The 16,187-nt window shown below is 41.1% G+C and overlaps 1 pseudogene; it reads left to right on the top strand.

Moving 5' to 3' along the window:
• Positions 1 to 940, top strand: part of LOC120535601 — a 34,379-nt pseudogene extending 33,439 nt beyond the window's left edge.
• Positions 941 to 16,187: the final 15,247 nt, after the last annotated feature.

Below are 16,187 nucleotides of genomic sequence, written 5' to 3'. Positions count from 1 at the left end.
GCAAGGAAACCGCTTCTAGTTCGTTTTCTGCGCGTTTATTTTACACTTTGGAGGACCGGATATATCCCATGATCCTACATGCTATACATAGAAAAACAATGGTAAACAGTATTCTTTAAGTACTGTGGGGGTATTCCAGAAAGCAGGTTATGTGACATACCCGGGTAAGTTTAAGGGTAAGTTAGTGGATAACCTCAACTTTCGGTTCCAAAAACGGAGGTAACTTTCTGGGTATGTATGTAACCATAGCAGCTTACTCTCTGAAGATAACCTGCCACCGAGCAGGTTATGTTCCAGGGTAAGTTTGTTTCAGAAGGTTACTGAGCATGGCGTGCCCTTTTGATGACGATCCTGTGGACGTGGAAGCACAAATTATCCGAAGTTTTTTCCGCCGGGAGAGAGTAATAAGACAGCGTATTGATGTCTTTTCATTTCCAAATGATTTTTTAAAAGAGCGTTATCGGTTTTCAAAAGAATCGTTAATTTACTTGACCCATCTCTTGGCACTGCATATTGCACATGTCACAAACCGCGGGTCTGCGCTTAGCACAGAAAACATTCTGTGCATAGCACTTCGGTTTTTGCCTCAGGGCATTTTTGTGTGGGCGATGCAGAGCATGTTGGAATGGCAAATGTGTGTAGAGCCGTTCGCACAGTATGTCTGGCACTGAAACACTTCTTACACACGTTTGTACAGTTCCCTGGCCATAATTAAAGAGGAATTCCACAGAGTGGCAGGTTTGTCCTTTGTAGTAAAATTCATGACGCATATTTAATATGTAGTCATACTATTTATATCTATAGATGTATTCATCCTGCAGACACACTTGATACTTCCCTATATGACTTTCTATTTCAGGGTTTCCAAATGTAATTGGGTGCATTGACGGCACCCACATTCCTATTAAAAAGCTCCTTCAATGAATCAGGGAGACTATGTTAATAGGAAATCTATTCATAGTATCAATGTGCAGGTAAGAACTGGATTTTGTGTTCAATAAAGTTCAATAAAGTCAGCCTGCATAAAAACATTAAGCATGTTGAAGAAGCCTTTAAGTGACAGAGATAGTAATTTATTAAGTCATATAATGAAAACAAATCATAGTGGTAAACTTACATTTCACCATGCTACTTGTGGTGCATGGTGTGTGTGACGAAGTGCCCCCTGGAATGCCAGCAACCACTGGTCGCCCTTTATTAAGGGACAGAGCCAGCTCCTCAGATGGGGTGAGGGAGGTGGTGGTGGGCCCCGCCAGTTAGACGGGCTTCAGCTTGCTTTCTATTAGCTACATGACAGACAGAATATACTAAATCGTGTTTAATCAATAGTTCAGTGATCGTGTAATCAACTATTACCTTTTTGCAGTATGTTTTTATGTTTCATTTTGACTTGGCTCAAAGTTCTTCTGCATCCAGACGGATTACACCTTATTAAATAAGAAACCATATATTCCTAGTCAATACACATTGTTATTTTAACCTAAAGAAATGAATGGCAGGAAAAGTGAATGCATTCAAAGTGATTGAACAGTGAAAAGGGTGCGGAAGGGGTGTTTCATTATTTTACAGTATAATAAAAGGGAGGCGATGTCAATTTTGCAATTTAATACACTCACGCATTTACTCTGTCCGTTATTTTTTGCCAAGCCAACTCTCTTTCTTTAGCGATGCAGCCGTATTACTTTTTTCATTATGATAGGCTTGAATTCTTCAAACGCCTGCATTAACACCTCCAACTCCACCTCTGTGAAATATGCCGCTCGCTTTTTTTCTCCTTGATCTTCCATTTGGACTCGTGAACTCGGCGATCCATTGAAAACGTCTTTATGTATGCACGGTGTACGCGCATTAACTCTGGGTAACCAGTAGGAGGTTGATTGAACTTACTCTTTCAGGTGTTTTGGAACCGACATACTCATGGTATGCGGGTTTGGGGTAAATCAACCCAGAGGTTATGATTTACCAAATGGTAAGTTAACCAAGCTTTCTGGAATACCCCCCTGATTCTTTATGTGATTGTTTACAAATCCATTTAGGTTATTATTTATTTTATTATTATCATTATACAGTATTCCGTAAAACATGTTATTTCTGTCTGTAGCATATGACTTATTTGACTTAAATGTCACTGTACAGGATGCTGCTTCATATTTTTATTCTCTCTCTCACTCACTCACTCACTCACTCACACACACACACTTGTGTGTGTTTGCTATTTACACATATACACAAATTTTCTATATACAGTTATAATAAAAGGGTTCTCAAAAACAGTGTGATTAAATATTTTTGAAAAATGGTTCTTGTCAAACCAAATAGATTATTTATGCACATATCAAATTTTTGAATACTGCCATGCGAGCTCTCCTGCAGGGGACATAAAGTATTCAGCAAATCTGGTCCTGACCACACTTGCCCCATGTGTGCTGCGAACAGTTTGAACACTGAAGTCCTTCAGAAAGTCTGCAGGCATGTCATCCACATTGTAGCCTTCCCTCTGACGTACAAAATTGTGGAGGACACATGAGGCCTTTATAATCCCATCAGCATTTCCTGGTTTCACCTGCATGGCTGTTCGAAGGACTCTCAATTTGTTTGACAAGATGCCAAATGTGCATTCTACATACCGCCGTGCCCTTGTCAGGCGGTAATTAAACACTCCGTTTTGAGTTGTAAGTGCACGCTTGGGAAACGGCTTCATCATGTTTTCATGAAGTCCAAAAGCTTCATCTGCAACTAAAACATGTGGCATTGGTGATCCCCCTTCAACAATAGGTCTGGGTGCAGGAAAATATAATGACTCTTTATAAAATTTACATCCCATGGCCAAAGAACGAAAGATGCTTGAATCGGAAGAGCTTCCATATGCTCCGACATCTACAGCCACAAAGTTGTAAGAGCTGTATGCAATGGCCAACAGCACAACAGAAAAAAAACTTTTTGTAATTGTACAATCTTGTTCCACTTTTAGGGGGCATCTGAACACAGATGTGCTTCCCATTCAGGGCTCCAACACAATTGGGGAACTGGGATCTCTAGTAGAATCCTTCAGCGATATCAGTCCATAGCTGTTCAGTTGGCTCTGGCATAACAAGAGGCTGGAGACATTGCCATAGTACACAACATGTTTCATGCACTATCCTTGAAATGGTGGACTTTCCCAATAGGTACTGGAAATGTAAGGAAGAAAAGGATTCCCCAGCTGCCAAAAACCTTAGTTAAAAAAATAATAATAATTTGATTAGAAATAAGGAATATAGATATATTGATAGATAATTCTGTTGGGAGTATATATATATATTTGTGTGTGTGTGTGTATATCATCATGTTATGCGCTAAAATGCCCCCCTGCCATGGATTGCTCCCCACATAATAGCTATCAAATATTATATTAGAACATAAATTCATAGATTTATTATTATCAAATATGATATTACAATTATAATGAAGCCTAGGCACGTGACAGCCGTCAAGACCATTAATACAAATTCTTGTATAATGTTTATTTTGTGGGACATTTATTTTTCGGGGGTTTTGTCATGAATATGCAAATAAATATTTATATATAATAAAAATATTGTTTATGATGAAAAATTCAACGAAAGTAATTTTATTATAAAAACAAACAATATAAAAGTCTACATGTTGTATATGATGTACATGTTTTCATATACAACATATATATTTTCATATTGCTTATTTTATTTTATTGTCTCATTTAATTTGCAAACCATGAACCTATTAATTTATGTTCTAATATAATATTTGATAACGATTATGTAGGGGGCAATCCATGGCGGGGGCATTTCAGTGCATAACCCGTGTAGCACACTCGACTACTGTTTCCTTACCTCAAAGTGACAAGTAGTCTCTCTTCGGGCTAACCCCAAGTCGCATATTGGTTGATCGGCGTGCAATGTGGCATTGCACCAGCTGCAGCAGACAATCAAAAGTGGAAACCGACATCCGACAGTAATTAAAAAACTTGCACGGAAATTTTCGCATTTCTTCATAAAGCACAAAAAAAAACTTCCTTTAACCCGACGTTGTGCAGTCAGAGGATGAACCCAGCAGCGGCAGCGATTTTTTCTCTCCCTACGTCGCCAGTATTACGGGTATTTTTAAAACAAGAAGATTAATATCTAACATAGCAAAATGGTCCATATTGAAAGGAGGCACCTCAAATAAAATGACAAGGGCTTTCATATCCAGTTCCCGACACTGCCTCCACAGGCTTAACGCACAAACTACAATTTGGGCTGCACGCTGGCGTTAGACAGAGACAAACGAACGCCGGTGTAGAAGTCAATCGATCACCACCACAAAATGCAACATAAACGTCTAGGACGTTCAGAGCAAGTTCGTTTATCCAAAAACTTAACGCCCGTGTGAACAAGGCCTAAAGCAAACAATCAAAAAATCAATACGTGTGCTTTTGTGCTTTTAAATATGCTGAGCACCGCAATAAAGCGGCATTTTTTAGAGGAGCGTCAGTATCTTTTAAGCAAACAGCCTCTGTGCAAACAGCCCCTCCGTCAGGCGCAGAGAATGTCAGAGAGGGTGAGATAGAGGCAGAGACAAGCAAACAATCAAGCACCGCGCGGGAAGCATATCTTATAGCATTGAGGAGTTTTAGTTAATATATAATACATGCTCTGATTGGGTAGCTTCTAAGCCATCCGCCAATAGCGTCCCTTGTATGAATTCAACTGGGCAAACCAACTGAGGAAGCATGTACAGGAAGTAAAAAGACCCATTGTCCGCAGAGCCCAAGAAGCAGCGAAAAATCTGCGTTATATATTTAGATATACTTACATATAAAATCTGAGATAGAGTGAAGCCGCGAAAGTCGAAGCGCGATATAGCGAGGGATTACTAGATAGATAGAGAGATAGATATGCAAAGTATATATAAAAAGATAGGCTTTCAGATGGGATTTAAAAGTGACCAAAGTTGTTGACAACTTAATATAAAAAGGTACACTATTCCAAAGCTTTGGGACAACTACTGCAAAAGCATGGTCCCCATTAAGCTTAAGTCTGAAATTCGGCAGGACCAATAACTTCTGGTCAGAGGACCTTAGTGATTGTGAAGGAGAGTAAGGTTGTAAGAAGTCAGTGAGATAAAAGGTGGATAAGGGACAGTAAATTTTCAAACTCAATCGTGTAGCAAACAGGAAGCCAGTGAAGAGACGCTAAGACTTGTGTGATGCGATTCTATTTTCGTGTGCCTGTTAGAAGCCTGGCAGCAGCATTCTGGATGAGCTGAAGACAAGCAAGAGATGATTAACTCCAATACACAGTTGTGTTCAGAATAATAGAAGTTTTTAAAAAAGTGAATAAAACTCAAAATCCTTATAGCAGCTTTCATTTCCATACATTCAAATGCATTGGGAACAATGTATATTCTATTGCAGATTAAAACATGAAGAATAAAATGATCAAATTTGTGTTATTCCTTTACAGAAAGTGAAGAAAAGGGAATATTAGGCTGTTTAAAAATAGCAGTGTCTGCATTCTTCTTTACAAACATTCACTATATAAACTGAAAAATGTTTTAAGATTTTGCTTTCCTTTCAATCACTAAACTAATATTTGGTTGTATAACCACGGTTTCTGAGAACTGCTGCACATCTGTGTTGCATGGAGTCGACCAACTTCTGGCACCTGTGAACAGGTATTCCAGCCCATGATTCCACAGTTCTTCTGCACTTCTTGGTTTTGCCTTAGAAACAACACTTTTGATGCCACCCCACAAGCTTTCAATTGGATTAGGGTCTGGGGATTGGACTGGTCCATAAGGTCAATCCTGTTGTTCTGGAACCAACCTAATGCTTGTTTACTGGTGTGTTTGGGGTCATTGTCTTGTTGAAACCCCCATTTCAAGGGCATTTCCTCTTTGGCAAAAAGCAACATGACCTCTTCAAGTATTTTGAGGTATTCAAAATTATCCATGATCCCTGGTATGCGATAAATAGGCCGAAAAGCATAGTATGAGAAACATCCCCATATCATGATGCTTGCTTCACTGTCTTCACAATATACTGTGGCTTGAATTCAATGTTTGGGAATCGTCTGACAAACTGTGTGCATTCCCTAGACCCAAAAAGAACTATCTTGCTTTCATTAGTCCTCAAAACTTTGAGCTATTTCTCTTTAGGCCAGTTTATGTGTTCTTTGGCAAACTGTAACCTCTTCAGCACATATTTGTTTTCAAAAATGGGACTTTATGGGGGTTTCTTGCTAATAGTTTGGCTTCACATAGCTGTCTTCTAATTGTAACAGTACTCACAGGTAACTTTAGACCTTATTTAATTTTCCTGGAGCTGATCATTGGCTGAGTCTTTGCCATTTTGGATATTCTTCGATCCATTCAAATAGTAGTTTTCCTGTTTTCTTTCACATCTTTCAGGTTTTGGTTGCCATTTTAAAGCATTTGCAATCATTTTAGCTGAGCAGCATATCATTTTCTGAACTTCTTTATATGTTTCCCCTCTCCAATCAATTTTTAATCAAAGTACGCTGTTCTTCTGAACAATGTCTGGAACGACCCATTTTACTTAGATTTTCAGAGAAAAATGCACTATAACCACCATGTACAACATTGGCTGCCTTCCTTCCTTAAATAAGGGCCAGTAATTGACACCTGTATTTTCAGAGAATGAATGACCTCAGTAATTGAACTCCACACTGCTATTATTTTGAACACAAACCTATCAATTAATGATTCAATTACACAGAATCAGCAGCATGCATGTCATGACTGGTGGGTCTGTTGGTTTTCTATTACTCTACTACACCCACTAGTAAATTATTTGCCATGTAGAAATATAATTTCTACCAAAAACAGTGACTGATCAGGTTGCTGATGTTGGACTGCTATTATTTTGAACTGTACTGTATAATGAGTTGCAATAGTCAAGCTCAGAAGAGACAAATGCATGAATTAATGTTTCAAAATCATGTGCAGAAGAAAGAGCTTGACCTTAACCAATACCATGAGCTAATAAAAACAGGCCTTAACAGTGGAGTCAATTTGTTTCTCAAATTTCACCAAGATTATTTGCAAAGGGTTTTCAGTAGGTTGCCAAGGGGCGAAAATTAATTTCTTTAGTAGAAGAATGATCAGAAGGTCCAAAACACACACTTTGTTTTTTTTATCATTTAGACTAAGAAAATTTAGTGATGTCCATGTTTTAATGTCTTCTTGACATTCAAATAGTTTTAGTGCAGCAGGATACACTGTGGAATGAAGGAAAGCCAGCAGAGGCAATGTGATGCACTGGGCAATGTTCTGCTAGAAAATCTTGGGTTCTGGCATTCATGTGGATGTTACTTTAACATGTAATGTGATCCATTAAGGCCCTACCTCACAACTTATAGGACTTAAAAGATCTGCTGCTAACATCTTGGAGTCAGATACCACAGCACACCTTCAGAAGTCTTGTGGGGTCCATGCCTCAATGTTGCAGAGCTGTTTTGGGGGCATAAGAAGGACCTACACAACATTAGGCAGGTGGTTTTAACGCTGTGTCTGATTGGTGTATTGAATCATAAAGCAAGCAGAAGGGGGATGTTTCATTTACCCTACTCTTCTAGATTTTAACTAACAATTAAGTGGCACATTTTACAGATTACTCAAATTTTTAAATAGATCAAATCGTTTATTAGTTTTGTGCAATCTTAGAAGTCAGAAAATGTGGTATTCTTTCAGAAACCTTCACTAATTGTACTACCTATTAATATCTCAGCTGCACTATCCTTCACTTTCTATCAGTGGTCCTGCATGTGGGTTTTGCTTCTTCAATAAACCTCCTGGATTTTTTTTTCTTTTAACCTTAGGTTTACTACATTCTGTGTAATATTTGTATATTGAAGAAACTAAATTTCTTTGGCCTATAGATTCAGGATGAATTGATGATAGAAAATTGTGTCTGGTTGCTGACAAAAAAAACAAAACATGCATTATAGAACAGAATTGTCAACAGGGCACTAGAAGTGTGGTGCTTAGTAGTAGTAGTGTTCTGTACAAAGTAAAATGAAAATTTTCTCCTTGAATGTCGGACCAGTATGCAACACACAGCCACTCTTCATTGTTTTAACATGTTCTTGTTTATCATTGTACTGAATTTCAGTTTTACTAATACAAAACACAAACCCCCATTCCTGATAAATTTCTTATTTCCATTTCCATATGCTCATTCAACTCTGCTTATATGTATCTATATAATGAAAAAACATATGCTGCTTTTTTTATTGTAAGAACAACAATTTTCATTTACTGAGTAAATGTTATATTAAGGATCAAAAAGTGGGTTTATTTTGTCATGTAAATGTGTTCACAAAATAATCTTTAACCCCTCAGGTTTTTTTTATATTGGTGGACAAATTAATACTAGAAATTCCTAAATGATTAATTTTGATTTACATGAACACCCCATAGTACTTACCACATACAGTATGTAAAATTTACTCATCATTCATATCTCAAATACAAACATTACCTAAGGGCCTATCACTTCCCCTGTTGGGCTACAGATCACATACAAAGCAAGAATATCTTAACAGAGGCCAAGGGGATACTGCTGCCCCTAGGTTACTTACCCTGAAAGGACTACACTTCAGAATACCTACCTGCTTCAAGAGCTGCACTCGTGCTCGGATATACCAGATAAGCTACCATTAAAAGACTGCACAAACCAAATAGAACAATATGGCCAAGGCTGGTGACCTCGGCTCCAAAATCTTAGTAGGGGACAGAAACTAGCTGCCTCAACATTACCCAGAAAGGGCTGCAGAATTCTAACAGAACTAGTACAGCTTGAACATATATGAGAGATATACTCCAACAAGGCCCGATAACCTATGATAGATCTAAACAAATAAACCACTCAAACAAGCACACTGGGGCAGATGATATCAATAAACAAGACACGTTTCAGTGAGGAAAAATTCAGACTTTAATTTAATTAATACTTATGTTTATTTGGAGAGAAACCAGGCATTAAATACTAGAAGTCAAAAATAGCATTAAAAATACAACCTGAGTGATTCAAATCAAAGTCCAAACAGCAAGCTTTTCTTCAGTATAATCAACAGAGGGATGCCCACTTAATTTAAAGAGTCCATTCTTTTTAATCCAGCTATGGCATTCTTTAAAAGTATGCCTCTTCATAGCACAGCCTTGGTCCGTTTCTTGTTCATTGGGGCGCAGTGTAGGTGGCACTGCACTTTTCTTCTCAAATAGCACGATGGTTCGGTGCTACTAAAGAACGGCCTACTATCCTCTCTGTTATATCAATGCTGCATTGACAACCTTCCATTTCAGCTATTTCATGTCTGCCCCTCTCAATGGCTGTGCTTTTTTCTACAATAGCTTAATAGCTATTTTTATTAAGTTATTTCAGTCAAAAAATAACAATTGAGAATTTCCCTTTGTTCTAACTACCTGTCATCCACCCCATCCATCCTCTTCCGCTTATCCGAGGTCGGGTCGCGGGGGCAGCAGCTTAAGCAAAGAGGCCCAGACTTCCCTCTCCCCGGCCACTTCTTCCAGCTCTTCTGGGAGAATCCCAAGGTGTTCCCAGGCCAGCCCGGAGACATAGTCCCTCCAGCGTGTCCTGGGTCTTCCCCGGGGCCTCCTCCCGGTTGGACACCTCACCAGAGAGGCATCCAGGAGGCATCCTGACCAGATGCCCGAGCCACCTCATCTGACTCCTCTCGATGTGGAGGAGCAGCGGCTCTACTCTGAGCCCCTCCCGGATGACTGAGCTTCTCACCCTATCTTTAAGGGAAAGCCCAGACACCCTGCGGAGGAAACTCATTTCAGCCGCTTGTATTCGCGATCTCATTCTTTCGGTCACTACCCATAGCTCATGACCATAGGTGAGGGTAGGAGCGTAGATCGACTGGTAAATTGAGAACTTTGCCTTATGGCTCAGCTCCTTTTTCACCACGACAGACCGATGCAGAGCCCGCATCACTGCGGATGCCACACCGATCCGCCTGTCGATCTCACGCTCCATTCTTCCCTCACTCGTGAACAAGACCCCGAGATACTTGAACTCCTCCACTTGGGGCAGGATCTCTCCCCCAACCCTGAGAGGGCACTCCACCCTTTTCCGGCTGAGGACCATGGTCTCGGATTTGTAGGTGCTGATTCTCATCCCAGCCGCTTCACACTCAGCTGCGAACCGATCCAGAGAGAGCTGAAGATCACGGCCTGATGAAGCAAACAGGACAACATCATCTGCAAAAAGCAGTGACCCAATCCTGAGTCCACCAAACCGGACCCCTTCAACACCCTGGCTGCGCCTAGAAATTCTGTCCATAAAAGTTATGAACAGAATCGGTGACAAAGGGCAGCCCTGGCAGAGTCCAACTCTCACTGGAAATGGGCTCGACTTACTGCCGGCAATGCGGACCAAGCTCTGACACGGTTGTACAGGGACCGAACAGCCTTATCAGGGGTCCGGTACCCCATACTCCGGAGCACCCCCACAGGATTCCCCGAGGGACACGGTCGAACGCCTTTTCCAAGTCCACAAAACACATGTAGACTGGTTGGGCAAACTCCCATGCACCCTCCAGGACTCTGCTAAGGGTGAAGAGCTGGTCCACTGTTCCGCGACCAGGACGAAAACCACACTGTTCCTCCTGAATCCGAGGTTCGACTATCTGACGGACCCTCCTCTCCAGAACCCCGAATAGACTTTTCCAGGAGGCTGAGGAGTGTGATCCCTCTATAGTTGGAACACACCCTCTGGTCCCCCTTTTTAAAGAGGGGGACCACCACCCCGGTCTGCCAATCCAGAGGCACTGTCCCGATGTCCATGCGATGTTGCAGAGACGTGTCAACCAAGACAGTCCTACAACATCCAGAGCCTTAAGGAACTCCGGGCGTATCTCATCCACCCCCGGGGCCCTGCCACCAAGGAGTTTTTTGACCACCTCGGTGACTTCAGTCCCAGAGATGGGAGAGCCCACCTCAGAGTCCCCAGGCTCTGCTTCCTCATTGGAAGGCATGTTAGTGGGATTGAGGAGGTCTTCGAAGTACTCCCCCCACCGACCCACAACGTCCCGAGTCGAGGTCAGCAGCACACCATCCCCACCATATACGGTGTCGACACTGCACTGCTTCCCCCTCCTGAGACGCCGGACGGTGGACCAGAATCTCCTCGAAGCCGTCCGAAAGTCGTTCTCCATGGCTTCTCCAAACTCCTCCCATGCCCGAGTTTTTGCCTCAGCAACACCGAAGCCGCGTTCCGCTTGGCCTGCCGGTACCTATCAGCTGCCTCCAGAGACCCACAGGACAAAAAAGTCCTATAGGACTCCTTCTTCAGCTTGACAGCATCCCTCACCGCCGTGTCCACCAACGGGTTCGGGATTGCCGCCACAACAGGCACCGACCACCTTGCGGCCACAGCTCCGGTCAGCCGCCTCAACAATAGAGGCACGGAACATGGCCCATTCAGACTTAATGTCCCCCACCTCCCTCGGGACAACGATGAAGAATAAAAACCTTGGACAGCGTTTTCCCTTGCCCGGATGTGGGTCACAGGGGCCCCCCTCTGGAGCCAGGCCTGAGGTGGGGCTTGATGGCGAGCGCCTGGTGGCCAGGCCTGCACCCATGGGGCTCAGCCGGGCACAGCCCGAAGAGGTAACGTGGGTCCTCCTCCCCATGGGCTCACCACCTATGGGAGGGGCCAAGTAGGTTGGGTGCAGTGCGAGTTGGGTGGTGGCCGAAGGCGGGGACCTTGGCGGTCTGATCCTCGGCTACAGAAACTGGCTCTTGGGACATGGAATGTCACCTCTCTGAAGGGGAAGGAGCCTGAGCTAGTGCGCGAGGTCGAGAGGTTCCGGCTAGATATAGTCGGACTCACCTTGACGCACAGCTTGGACTCTGGAACCAATCTCCTTGAGAGGGGCTGGACTCTCTACCACTCAGGTGTGGGCATACTTATTGCCCTCCGACTCGGAGCCTGTGCATTGGGGTTTACCCCGGTGGACGAGAGGGTGTCCTCCCTCCGCCTTCAGGTGGGGGGAAGGGTCCTGACTGTTTGTGCGTATGCGCCGAACAGCAATTTGGAGTATCCACCCTTTTTGAAGTCTCTGGAGGGGGTGCTAGAGGGCATACCTTCTGGGGATTCCCTCGTTTTGCTGGGAGACTTCAATGCTCACGTGGGCAATGACAGTGAGACCTGGAAGGGCGTGATTGGGAGGAATGCCCCCCCCGATCTGAACCCGAGCTGCGTTTTGTTATTGGACTTCTGTGCTCGTCACGAATTGTCCATAACGAACACCATGTTCAAGCATAAGGGTGTTCATATGTGCACTTGGCACCAAGACACCCTAGGCCTCAGTTCGATGATCGACTTTGTGGTTGTGTCGTCGGACTTGCGGCCATATGTCTTGGACACTCGGGTGAAGAGAGGGGCGGAGCTGTCAACGGATCACCACCTGGTGGGGAGTTGGCTTCGATGGTGGGGGAAGATGCCAGTCAGACCTGGTAGACCCAAACGTGTTGTGAGGGTCTACTGGGAACGGCTGGCAGAGTCCCCTGTCAGAAGTAGCTTCAACTCCCACCTCAGGCAGAACTTCAACTACCGGTCAACCTTAAGTTATTTCAAGCAAATGATTAGTCTCCAAAAGCACTAATTTCACATTTTCTTATAAGCAGATACACACTTGTTAGTTTATTTGAGTTTAAACATAGATAATACACTTTTTCCTAACATTTGCTTTACATTTACATATTTCCCAGATTTCTCATCTAGTTTGCATATTTATTTTCTATCCAAGAATTCACTACTCTGTTCAAATACATAGTTTGACCCTGGCAATTTCTTCAGCTGATGGTTCAAAAGCAGAGTATATCTAGTGGAACTGTTTTCGAAAGTACTCTCAAACTTGGCCCACAGTGTCCTCTATACCTTTTACTTGTCTTGTTAGCCCTTCAAGTACTTGTCTGCTCCCAAACCTTACCAAACCCTCCTCACCCCTGCTGTCCCAAACACTAAGATGGAATCATTGAGCTAAAAGAGCCTGCCTGCCAGCTCTTCTTTGTCCTGTGCCTGCATTTTCAAACCTTTATACTAAACTCCATTTCAAAACACACAGAATTAAAAGTTATGCTAGTTTACCTTCATAAGCTCAATAATTTAGTTATATTCTTGGACACACAGTTTACTCACTTAAAAGCTACATTATATCTAAATACAGCACTCATATTAATTCGTATGAGTCTTATTTAATAAGCTAAAAATGTTTAATCCTAATTAGTAAAAGTAGAAAAAATTTAAAATGCTATTTGTCAAATTCAGTATTTCCATTCTTCCATTAGTCTTGTGCAGCATTTCCCCCTAATGAAGACATCCAGTCTTAATCATGAGCTACGCACAAAGAGCAGTTACTTTTATTGATTGATAGTATTTGCTTCTTTTTCTTGCCTGAACTGTACATTTCTAGGTTTGCCAACTTGGACCTGATGAAGTTCTCCAGTTTGGTGCCAAGTCAGACTAACTAAGGAATGAATACATTATATTTCTATGGTGCTTCAGTAGATGGTGCTATATAGATCCCTTCACTTAGACATGTATCCATACACTCGAGTCTCCCTTTAATTTTTTGCTTTTTTGCAGTTGACCCATGTGGAATTTTCAGATTTAGTGAATCTTAAGTAAAAACATAACAGTCTACACAAGAACAGACCATTCAGCTCAACAAAGTTCACCAGTCCTATCCACAAAATAACATGAAATCTAGTTCTGAAAGTCCCTAAAGTTCTACTGTCAACCACACTGCTTGGTAACTTATTCCATGTGTCTATGGAACTTCATGTTTCTGTGAAATTTACCCTTAATAACTTTCCAACTATGTCCCCATGTTGATAAACTTGTTTTTAAAATAAAAAAAAACAAAAAAAAAAACAGTCTTGATCCACTGTACTAATTCCCTTCATAATTCTAAACACTTCAATCATATCACTTCTTAATCATCTTTTGCTGAAAAGGCTCAGAACTTTTAAAATTTCCTCATAATTCATCCCCTGTAGCCCTGGAATCAGCCTAGTCGTTCTTCCCTGGACATTTTCTAGTGCTGCTATGTTGTACTTGTAGCCTGGAGACCAAAACTGCACACAGTACCCCCGATGAGGCACCACCAGTGAATTATAAAGCTTGAGCAGAACCTCCTTGGACTTGTACTCCACACACCGGGCTATATAACCTAACATTCAGTTTGCATTCTTAATGGCTTCTGAACGCTGTAGCAGTTAAGTGTCGAGTCTGCTATGCCTTGTAAATCCTTCTTACAAAGGTGTACTTTCGATTTTCACACATTCTGTTGTGAATTCAAACCTAACATTTTTACTTCCTATGTTTAATATTTTACATTTACTTACATTACATTCATTTGCCACATATCTACCTAAACCTGTATGCTGTCCAAATCCCTCTGTAATAATTCAATGGATTCTAGATTGTCCAACAATCCACCTCGGTAGGTAAGTTCTGGCAATATATTATGCAGAATGACTATGTAAATATTAATCAGATATTTTGAATTTCTTGATTTGGCAGAAAGGCTACTCCTTTGCTAGTTTAAGTCGAGGGCTAATCAATTTTCATGTCATGTGATGCAAAGTAAAATGAAAATTTTCTAATTGCATGTCTGACCAGTATGCAATACACAGCCACTCTTCAGCACAATGATAAACAAGAACATGTTAAAAGAATGAATTTCAGTTTTATTAACACAAAACACAAACCCCCATTCCTGGTAAATTTCTTATTCCATTTCCATATGCTCATTCAACTCTGCTCATATGTATCTATATAATGAAAAAACAATTTTGTTTCAGTCCAACCCAGACAATCTGCATTAAATACTTTTAGTTTAGAAAAATATTTTTGGGGAGGTAACTAAGGAGTCTAATATGCTTTATTATAGTGGCGTTTGCCACATATGATTAGACTGATGTCTGCTGGACAATATTAGGTGGTAAATAATTCTTTACACCAAGCATGGCAACACAACTTCCAAAATGAATGGCCATTTTAACATGCTTGGCGATGACCCAGAAAAACTCATGTAGACCATGCAGATTTCTAAATATGCCGTACTTTAAAAAGCACAGTGCACAGAGTGAGTGAGGTATTAGAACTTAATACATTTAGTTCTATTCAATGTCAGTGCGTTACCTTATATAAATTAAAAAAATCTACATAAAAGAAAATTTCATCCACAATATTTGTGTTGAGGTAGTTTGACTGAAAAACTAGTGTAAAGAAATTTAAATTTGAGGATGAATTTTCCACATAACATGCTGCACATAACTGTGTACACATTTGTCTTTTCAGAAAACATGGATTGCTATTGTATCACAAAAGTTAAATAATAAACTGTGGAGATTAAACAGAAAATGACACCAATTATACTACAAAAATATCACTACTTTCACAAGAGACCACAGAATATCTGCCAAAGCAAATATCAACTGCACACATTTTTTTTTTTTTTTTGTAGAAACATGAATTTTATTCAGACACTGCAAACAAACATTTGCCTCTTTTTAAAAAGTTTAAACTCCATGACAAGACAGAGATGACAGTTCCGTCAGGAGCAGAGAATGTCAGAGAGAGAGAGAGAGAAAGAAAAAAATCAAATGCACACATCTTATATACAATTTCCATTCCACCCTCAGTAAAATATAACTGGGTTTCCAAGATAAAAAAGATGTTTTCATCATTTTTATATCTCTCCATTATATAAATAAATCTTGGGATGAGCCTTTTTTTTTTCGGCTTCAAGATGGGATCTTTTGAAGAGAGACAGAGACACACTTTGGGAGAGAGACACTTTAACATCCTGCAAGACAGGCACGTCACGTCATCCTTGCAACCTTTGTAAGCAAGTCCCATGATACAAATGCAGAGCAGGTTAGAGATAATGGAAGTAGGAAAATTCGAAAGTCTCAAAAAAATGAGGGAAAAGATTACATTAACACAAACAAACGAAAAATATTACTCGGTAAAATAATGGAAAAGAAATAAGATATTGCATAGTGTTTGAGGACAAAAGGACAGGTACTGTACAGGCTTTTAAATGTTCAAAACACTGCCTGAAATGCCAATCACGCAGAACGAAATCAGCAGCAAGCCAGTAGCTGATCGAGCAAAGAGGAGGTAA

Source organism: Polypterus senegalus, chromosome 9 (genome assembly GCF_016835505.1).
Source record: "Polypterus senegalus isolate Bchr_013 chromosome 9, ASM1683550v1, whole genome shotgun sequence".
Lineage (NCBI taxonomy): Eukaryota > Metazoa > Chordata > Cladistia > Polypteriformes > Polypteridae > Polypterus > Polypterus senegalus.
Note: the sequence above shows the minus strand (reverse complement) of the source record. Positions and strands in the feature narration are given on the sequence as shown.